The following is a 10,358-nucleotide window of genomic DNA, read 5'->3' as shown; positions in this document are numbered from 1 at the left end:
CCCCTGACTCTCCCTGTGTAGGGGTGGTCCCTCACAAGGTCAGCTCGCCCTAGGTGGGTGGGTGCCACGACCCAGAGGGTCCACTCTAGAAATCAGCTCAGCTGAAGCTGACTCCGTCACAGTATACGTCACCTCACCTTATATACTGAACTTTGGGGTACATGTTTTTTCTATTAGTCACCTACTGACTAACCTTAAGGGGGTGAATTATGGGTATAGTTTTACATTTGGAATTAATAAAGTTTAGTTTTATCCTTTTGTCAGCAAACATGAGGAATGACAAGAGACAACCCATTTAAGAAAATTCTATTTTGGTTAAAACTATTCCAACATTATGAACATAAAAAAGGCTTTTCCCCTATGTGACGTCTCTGATGTTTATTAACAGTTGATTTCCAAGTAAAATATTTCCCACATTAAGAAAATGAAAATTGCTTCTCCTCTGTGTGAGGTCTCTGATGTCTAGCAAGAATCACTTTCCGGTTAAAACATTTCCCACATTCTGAACAGCAAAAAAGGCTTCTCCCCTGTGTGCGTTCTTTGATGGCGATCAAGATCTATTTTCCATTTAAAGCATTTCCCACATTCTGAACATGAATATGGCTTCTCTGCTGTGTGAATTCTCTCATGTGTAACAAGACTTAAAATCTGAGTAAAACATTTCCCACATTCTGAACATCAAAAAGGCTTTTCTCCTGTGTGAGTTCTTTGGTGCTTAGCAAGATCCCCTTTCTGGTTAAAACATTTCCCACATTCTGAACATGAAAAAGGCTTCTCCCCTGTGTGAGTTCTTTGGTGCTTTACAAGATCCCCTTTCTGGTTAAAACATTTCCCACATTCTAAACAGGAAAAAGGCTTCTCCCCTGTGTGAATTCTCTGGTGGTTAACAAAATGTGATTTCTGGTTAAAACATTTCCCACAATTTGAACAGGAAAAAGGCTTCTCCCCAGTGTGAGTTCTATGGTGATCAACCAAACTTGATTTCCGGTTAAAACATTTCCCACATTCTGAACAGGAAAAAGGCTTCTCCCCTGTGTGAATTCTCTGGTGGTTAGCAAAATGTGATTTCTGGTTAAAACATTTCCCACAATCTGAACAGGAAAAAGGCTTCTCCCCAGTGTGAGTTCTATGGTGATCAACCAAACTTGATTTTCGGTTAAAACATTTCCCACATTCTGAACAGGAAAAAGGCTTCTCCCCTGTGTGAATTCTCTGGTGGTTAACAAAATTTGATTTCTGGTTAAAACGTTTCCCACATTCTGAACATGAAAAAGGCTTCTCCCCTGTGTGAGTTCTATTGTGTGTAACAAAATTAGATTTCTTATGAAAACATTTCCCACAATCCGAACATGAAAATGAATTTTTTTCTTTAGGAGCAGTTTGTTTTTTAATGCCTCTTTTGTGACTTTGATTTTCCTTAGTAGTCAGTAATGAATCAGAAGATGGGACCTGTTTCATAGGATCAGATGACAGATCTTTGCTGTGAATGGATGATGATATATCTGGAGTAATAGCAATCACTTCAGTTGTATCTTGTAGGATCTCAAGATCATCAGATTTAAAAATTGAAGATGTCAGCTGTCCCCCTGATATCCTGGTACAGTCATCTACCAAGACAAAAAACAATTTTTCTTTCATAAAATATCATTAAGTTTTATATTTTTGAACATTTCTACTTAAAGAAGTTGTCCACTACTGTAACTTTTTTTTTTTCATAAATCTTGCTATTATGTGCCACTAAAAACATCCACTATGTTTATTTTAGCAATATTACCTTTTATCATGCTCCAGCTCTCATGGGGTTAATTGACAACTTTCTTTCTCCCGACTTACTGTGCTCTAATACTACAAGTTCCATGATGCATTGCACTGGCCTGTAAGCCAGCACCTAGCACACCCACTCCAAAACACACCCAAACCCCTCCCTCCTCTCTCTTCAATCTGAAGCATCTTATTGTAAGGGTCTGTGCACAAATTGCGGATTCTAATGCGGATCCACAGCAGATTCTCCTGCATTGTACAGTACCATTATAGTCAATGTAAAACAAAAACCGCTGTGCACATGGTGCAGAAAAATCAACAGCATAAACGCTGAGGGTTCATTTCTGTAGCATGTCAATTCTTTGTGCGGATTCCGCAGCGTTTTACACCTGCTCCATTATAAGAATCTGCAGGTGTAAAAACGCAGGGGAAAGCCGAACAAAATCCGCTATAAATCCGCAGGTCATTTTATCTGCGGATTTAGCAAAATCCGCACGGAAAAATCGGCAGCACAATCCGCCACGTGTTCACATAAAACACATTGCAAGCATCATGAGCGCACACTCAGGAGCGTGCACAGACACAGACGTTCTTAATAATAAGTCCCCATGTGCACACCGTTATAGTGCTGAGAGCTATAAGGCTGTGTGCACACCGGGCGGATTATTCCACACAGAATCCACAGCTCTTGGCAGAAAATGCAGGTGCGTTATTGATGCGTTTGTCATGCGGTTTTTCATGTGCTTTTTTACATGTGGATTGTATGTGTTTTTGTAACCTAAATAAAGATGTTATTTAACAAAAAAAAAGATTTGTGTTGCCATTTCTGTCCGACCTCCTCATTTACACTTGTCCATCCCACACTTCATTACACACATAGATAGATATGGGATAGATAGATAGATAGATATGGGATAGATATATGGATCTATATATAGATTTTTCCATAGATATTTTATTTCCATAGATATTTCCATATCCATGTTTATTAATGAACAATGTTTCATTTTAAAAAGTAAAAAAAAAATGGCGTGGGCTCCCGCGCAACTTTCTGCACCAGAGGAGGAAAGCCGACTGCCGGGGACCAATATTTTTTGCCTGGGAATGGGACAATACCCATGGCCCTTTCCCAGGCTATGAATATCAGCCCGCAGCTGTCTTCATAGCCTTTACTGGCTATTAAAATAAGGGACCCCCCAAAAAATGACGTGGGGGTCCCCCTAAATTTTATGCTGCAGGCTGATATTCATAGCCTAGGAAGGGGCCATGGATATTGGACCCCCCCAGCTACAAATACCAGCCTGCAGCCGCCCCAGAAATGGCGCATATATAAGATGCGCCAATTCTGGCACTTAGCCCCTCTCTTCCCACTCCCGTGTAGCGGTGGGATATGGGATAATAAGGGGTTAATGTCACCTTGCTATTGGAAAATGACATTAAGCCCGGTTTAACAATGGAGTGGCGTCAGCCTATCCATTATTAATCTTATAGTAATAAAGGGTTAAAAAAACACACATAAGAATAAAGTATTTTAATGAAATAAAACACAACATGGATATCATATTTTTATTGCACGCCCAGATCCAAGTGACGCCCTCGGTCTCCTCTAATAAAAAGTAAAAAAATAAACAAACCGTATACTCCCTGTCCGGCACAGTCCAATTAATAACGAGTGTCCCACGACGATCTCCCCTATAGAACAGTGACATCAGGTGATGTGACCGCTCTATAGCGCCTCCCAGTGGTGAACTGACAGGAGACAATGGCTCCTGCAGTGCATCACTGAGGTGACATGAGTTCAGGCTCTCACTTTCCAGCAATGCTGCATGAGAATTAGGGTTAGGGCTTGGGTTAGGGTTACGGGACCACTTTCCCGGCGGCGGAGGGATACACAGGGGAGGATTACCTCCGTCTATCATTTCATTGCTGGGGCCCCTGGAGAGCGGTCGCATCAGCTGATGCGGCTGCTCTACACGGGAGATCGTCGTGGGACCCTCGTTATTATCTGGACTACAGCGGAAAGGTGAGTATAGGTTGCTTTATTATTTTATTTTTATTACAGATCGATGGCTTCGGGGAACTAGGTGATTGGTAAGTATATACTCTATGTTATGTGTTGTATGTTATATGTATATTCTATATGTTGTATGTTCAGAATGTGTTTTTTTTTTTTTTTCACTTTCAACACATTAGCCGGATAATGGGACTACTTCTGTCCCATCATTGGCTAATGTGTCACTCACTGACAGTGTAGCAAGCATCACCTGATGGGACTTGTAGTCCCACTGGATGATGCTTGCCTGCATACACACGCACGCGCACACACCCCCGCATAGCCCCGGCACCGCCAGCACAGCACGCAGACTCCCCCGCACAGCCCTGGCAACACCCACACAGCCCACCCACCCTCCCGCAAAGCTGGCAGACCCCCGCACGGCCCGTCCACCCCCTGCACAGCCAGCATACAGCCTGCAGACCCCAGCACAGCCCGCCCACCACCCCCCGCACAGCAGCCCACAGACCCCCGCACGACCCTTCCACCCCCCGCAGAGCCGGCACCAGCAGACAGCCTGCATACCCCCACACAGCCCGCCCACCCTCCGCACAGCTGGCAGACAGTCCGCAGACCCCGCACAGCCCCTTCACCTCCCGTACAGCCAGCAGACAGCCTGCAGACCCCTGCACGGCCCCCCCCACACAGCAGCCCGCAGACCCCTGCATGGCCTGTCCACCCCTCGCACAGCTGGCAGACAGCCTGTCCAACCCCTACACAGCCCCATCACTCTTGATGGGTGAGGAGACAGACGCTGCAGAGTGACGGGGCTGTGATGTCTGGTGCAGCACCGCCCACACACTGCTGTGACTCTTGATGAGTGACAGCAGTGTGTTGATACTGGGTCACGCCTGCTGACGTCACATCAATTTCCATAGTCAGGAAATTGACGTGACATCAGCAGATGTTAGCGGCGGCTGTAGCCTGGCGGTCACATGACTCGGACTCAGCCGCCCGCATAGCGCCGCTCACAGGCAGAATTGGCAACGCAAGGTAATTACAAAAATCATTATGGGCCCCGGGGGGCTACAATAGGGGGGTTACTAAAAAGTAGTGGACAACCTGTTTAAATTGTCCGTAAAAATGGCAAGCTATGCAAAAAACTTTAACCGTGTTGCATTTTGGTGCGCTCGGCGCACCGTCAAAGGGACGCATGCGCCGGTAAATACATACCTGCGCACGGCCTGCGTACCCAATGCTAAAGATAGGATACGCAGGCCGCATGCAGCGTCATGCGCCCATAGGTGGAGCTGACCGGAGGAGGGGCGGCCATGCGCATCCCTCCACAGCTCCAGGAAATGCTAGTGTGAAAGTAGCCTTACAAGTGCTGCTGCCAAGAGCTGTGTCAGTCATTGATTTTGCAATAAAGTAAAAAACAGATAAGGCAGGTTAGGGTTAGTGCTATAGTTAGGGTTAGTGTTGGGACTAAAGTTAGGGTTACTGTTAGGGTTTATTCTAAAGTTAGGGATAGGGTAAAGAATTAGGCTTTTCTCAATTGCCTGCCCAATAATTTGGTCACGTCATGTCGTAGTTTTCTATTTACGAAAAAAAAAAAATAAATAAAATAAAATGGCCCGTCAGTATTATAGTGCAGAGGAGGCTTATGCACTTTTATGTTCTAACTGTGAAGAAAGTGCAGTGTCAGATGGTGATGTGGATTTCGAGGGCTTTAGTAGCAGCGATAGTGATAGCTCAGAAATGAGCAGTGATTCTGGTCCATCCTCACACACAAGGACCAGTACAACAAGAAGGACAAATAGCGCTTCTGGAGAAATGTCTCCAACTCAGGGAACAATGCCCAGTACTAGTGCTGTCCCTAGTGCTCGTGAATTGGCGCACACCAATGTCCAAGAAGCTTTGCCTCTTGATGTAGCATTTCCCAGATGGGAGGCTTCGGTTTCGGCTACTCCATTCATCCCTAATTTTAATGCCATTCCTGGTATAAATGTGGAGGTGGAAAATTTTGGACCAATTATTTTTTTAATATGTTTATGACAGATAGCTTGCTAGAGCATATTAGCCTACAAATTTATATGTGTCCCAATTCATCAGCCAGAATCCACAATCCTATTATGGTAGGTCACATTTATGGACACCAACTAGAAATGAAATTTTTTTTAGGACTTACATTCGCTATGTGTCTTGTTAAAAAAGCCCTGTTCAAGCCACCCCTATGTTTTTGCCGTTATTCCTAGGACCCGTTATGAAATGCTCATGAGATTTTGGCATTTTAATGACAATAGTCAATGCCTGCCCAGAAATGCCCCAGAACATGACAGAATATACAAAATCAGACCCATCATCGAAGACTTGACAGAAAAGTTCTTAAAGCTCTACACCCCAACAGAAAACATTTCCATTGATGAGTCCCTTGTAAAATTCAAAGGAAGACTGGACCTCAAGCAATTTATTCCTTCTGAGAGGGCAAGATTCGGAATTAAGCTCTATAAAATGTGCGTGAGTTCAACCGGATACACATCAGCTTTTCACATTTATGAGGGGAAAGATAGACAACTAATCCCACCAGGATGCCCTACTTATCTGGGGACATCTGGAAAAATCGTTTTGAGCCTTTTTTTACAAAAAGGCTAAAATCTGTATGTTGACAACTACTGTACCAGCATACCCCTATTTAAAAGTCTGGTTGAACATAACATAGGGGCTTGTGGGACCATTCTCAAAAACCATCAGGGGTTTCCACAATCATTGGTCAAAGAACATTTCCGAATGGGGCAGTCAGGGGCTTTATGCAATGGAGAGCTGCTTGTCCTTAAGTATAAGGATGAAAAATATATTTTTATCCTGAGCTCGATCCACACAGATGCCACAAGGGCCACTGCAGACCAACAGGGATCCACCACTCCAAAACCTGTGTCTGTCATTGACTACAACAAATATGTGGGGGTGTGGACCTTGCAGATCAGGTTCTACAGCCATACCAGGTATCAAGAAAATCATATATCTGGTATAAAAAGTTAGTCATGTATTTGTTTCAGGTGGCCACATATAATTCTTTTGTGTTATACAAAAAAGCCGGAAATGCAGATACTTTCCTTGATTATCAGGAAAAGGTCATGTAAATCTTGTTTTTGAAAATTTTGTCCCCACCAATCCTTTAGAATGTGAAGATGTGAGAAGACTCACTGAGCGACATTTTATTGCACTCATCCCAGTAACTGAAACAAGAAAGAACCCCCAGAGAAGATGTCGTGTATGTTCCTAGAGAGGAATGAGGCATGATACCCGCTATTATTACCCACAATGCCCATCATTGCCAGCCTTATGCCTCCATGATGGCTTTACAATCTCCACACAGAACCACGTTTTTGAACTGTTTTGACAATCAAGCATTTGGTTTATTTGGTGACAGACACTTTTGAGTAGAGCTGACTTAACAATTTCCGGGGGTAGGTGGGGGGAGGTCTCCAGAGACACAAGTTGGGCACAATATATTGGGCACTACAATGACATTTTTGCAATTTTTGCTCTAAAACTTCCACTACGTGTTTCTGGAAATCATCCATGTAGTGAAAATGGTCACTATATCCATAGATGAATTCCCAGAGGCGTGTCATTTCCAAAATGGGGTCACTTCAGGGGGAATTCTGTTGTTTTGGCACTTAGCGGCTCTCCAAAGTGCCACAACAGCAGAATCCTCCCTGAAGTGACCCCATTTTGGAAATGACACCCCTCTTGGAATTGGAAATGACACCCCTTGCAAATTCATCTATGTACACCCATAGATTTACCTATGATGACCATTTACCTATCTACCTATTTTCCAATGTAAAATCTGGGGTTAAAACAATATTTTAGTGGTTAAAATATAATTGTTTTTTCTTCACTGCCCAATTGTATAATTGTCTATGGAACAGCTGTGGTGTCAGTATGCTCACTGCACCACTAGAAGAATTCATTCAGGGAAGTATTTGGTAAAATGCAGTCACTTTTGGGGCCTATGCTGTTCTGGCACCTCAGGGGCTCTGACAATGTGACATGTCACCCACAAACAATTCCAGAAAAATCTGCTCTCCAATATGGCGCTCCTTCCCTTCCGAGCTCTGCCATGCACCCAAACAGTGGTTTACCCCCACATATGGGGGTGTCAGCGTACTCAGGACAAACTAAAATATATATCGAGGTAAAAAGATTTAGGAAAAATTTTATTTTTTTTATTTCCATGGCTCTACACTATAAACTTCTGTGAAGCACTTGGGGGTTCAAGGTGCTCAATACACATCTGGATAAGTTCCCTAAAGGGTCTAGTTTCCAAAATGGGGTCACTTGTTGGGGGTTTCCACTGTTTAGGTACATCAGGGGCTCTCCAAACACGACATGGCAACCGCTAATTATTCCAGCATATTTTACATTCAAAAAGTCAAATGACGCCGCCATCGCTGGTGACATTTTGCTGGATGTAATTTTTTTCTAAGCCTCACAATAGTCACAATATTATAGGCATTATCACCAATAATATCAATGCTATTATATGTATTATGTAATAATGGGGGGCAGGTCAGTGAGGGATCAGCGACCTGTCATAAGCCAATACAGATGAATATGTAATCAGACCACATAAAGCCCCGCCCACAGCCCCACCCACAGCACCGCCCCAGAGCACGAGAATCTCATTACTGAAAACTACAAATACAGATTAAACAACAGTAAACCAGAGTTGAATTCATTTATGGTGGACCATTGGAGCTACTATGAATCCTGACCAGAAGGTCAGAGAAAATAATAATAATAATAATAATAATAATAAATTTTATTTCTATAGTTCCGACATATTCCGCAGCACTTTACATTTCAGAGGGGATTTGTACAGACAATAGACATTACAGCATAACAATAATCACATAGATTATAACAAATGCCAAGAGGAATGAGGGCCCTGCTCGCAAGCTTACAATCTATGAGGAAAGAGGTAGACACGAAAGGTGGGTGGTAACAGTTGCCCTGATTGTATGGACCAGCCATAATGTTAAGTGTGTAACAGTACAGACACAGAGGGCTAATGGATGCATAAAGCATGTGGGAACATGATGCGGGGAACCTGGTTATGGTAAAACTTTTGGCTGTGCCACACAGGGATAGATTAGGTTAATGTGTTGAGTTGATAGGCCAGTCTGAATAAATGCGTTTTTAGGGCACGCTTAAAATTGTAGGGATTGGGGACTAATCGTATTGACCCGGGAAGTGCATTCCAAAGAATTGGCGCAGCACGTGTAAAGTCTTGGAGACGGGAGTGGGAGGTTCTGATTATTGAGGATGCTAACCTCAGGTCATCTGCAGAATGGAGGGCGCGGGTAGGGTGGTAAACTGAAACAAGGGAGGAGATGTAGGGTGGTGCTGAGCCATGGAGGGCTTTGTGGGTGAGGGTAATAAGTTTGTACTTGATTCTGGAGTGGATGGGTAGCCAGTGTAATGACTGGCAAAAGGTAGAGGCATCGGTGTAACGATTGGGGAGGAATATGATCCTGGCTGCAGCATTCAAGACAGATTGGAGAGTGTAGAGTTTGGTAAGAGGGAGACCGATTAGAAGAGAGTTACAATAGTCGAGACGAGAATGAATAAGAGAAACAGTAAGAGTTTTTGCAAAAGTAAGAAAAGGTCGAATTCTAGAAATATTTTTGAGGTGCAGATGACAAGAGCGAGCCAGTGATCGAATGTAGAGGGCAAAGGAAAGCTCAGAATCAAGTATGACCCCAAGACAGCGGGCATGTTGCTGGGGAGTAATAGCGGAGCCACACACAGAAATGGCAATGTCGGGTATAGGTACATTAGTAGAGGGAGGAAACACAAGGAGTTCAGTCTTTGACAGGTTCAGTTTCAGATATAGTGAGGACATGATGTTAGACACAGCGTTTAGACAATCGCTGGTGTTTTCTAGAAAGGCTGGTGTGATGTCAGGAGAAGCGTATAATTGGGTGTTATCAGCATAGAGACGGTACTGGAAACCAAATCTACTGATTGTTTGACCAATATGGGCAGTGTACAAGAAGAGGAGGGGGCCTAGAACCGATCCTTGAGGAACCTCAACAGTAAGGGGAAGGTGAGAGGAGGAGGAACCGGCAAAAGATACAGTAAAGGAGCAGTCAGAGAGATAGGAGGAGAACCATGAGAGAACGGTGTCCTTGAGGCCAATGGAACGGAGCATAGTGAGGAGGAGGAGCTGATGATCCACAGTGTCGAATGCTGCAGAGAGATCCAAGAGAATTAGCATGGAGTAATGACCATTTGGTTTAGCTGTTAGTAGATCATTAGAGACTTTATTGAGGGCAGTTTCAGTAGAGTGTAAGGAGCGTAAACCGGATTGGAGAGGGTCAAGAAGAGAGTTATCAGAGAGATAGTGGATAAGACGGGAGTGGACCAGGCGTTCCAGGAGTTTAGAAATGAAGGGAAGATTAGAGACAGGTCTATAGTTAGCGGCACAGTTTTGGTCGAGGGATGGTTTTTTAAGTAGTGGATGTATGATGGCATGCTTAAATGAGGAGGGAAAGATACCAGAAGAGAGAGAGAGGTTAAATATTTTAGTTAGGTG

The 10,358-nt window shown here is 43.7% G+C and overlaps 1 pseudogene; it reads right to left on the bottom strand.

The window, feature by feature from the left end:
* Positions 1 to 289: 289 nt before the first annotated feature.
* Positions 290 to 10,358, bottom strand: part of LOC141078130 (uncharacterized) — a 68,783-nt pseudogene continuing 58,714 nt past the window's right edge.

The sequence above is a fragment of the Dendrobates tinctorius genome, unplaced genomic scaffold, assembly GCF_039654945.1.
Source record: "Dendrobates tinctorius isolate UK_male_01 unplaced genomic scaffold, ASM3965494v1 ptg000504l, whole genome shotgun sequence".
NCBI classification, from domain to species: domain Eukaryota; kingdom Metazoa; phylum Chordata; class Amphibia; order Anura; family Dendrobatidae; genus Dendrobates; species Dendrobates tinctorius.
Note: the sequence above shows the minus strand (reverse complement) of the source record. Positions and strands in the feature narration are given on the sequence as shown.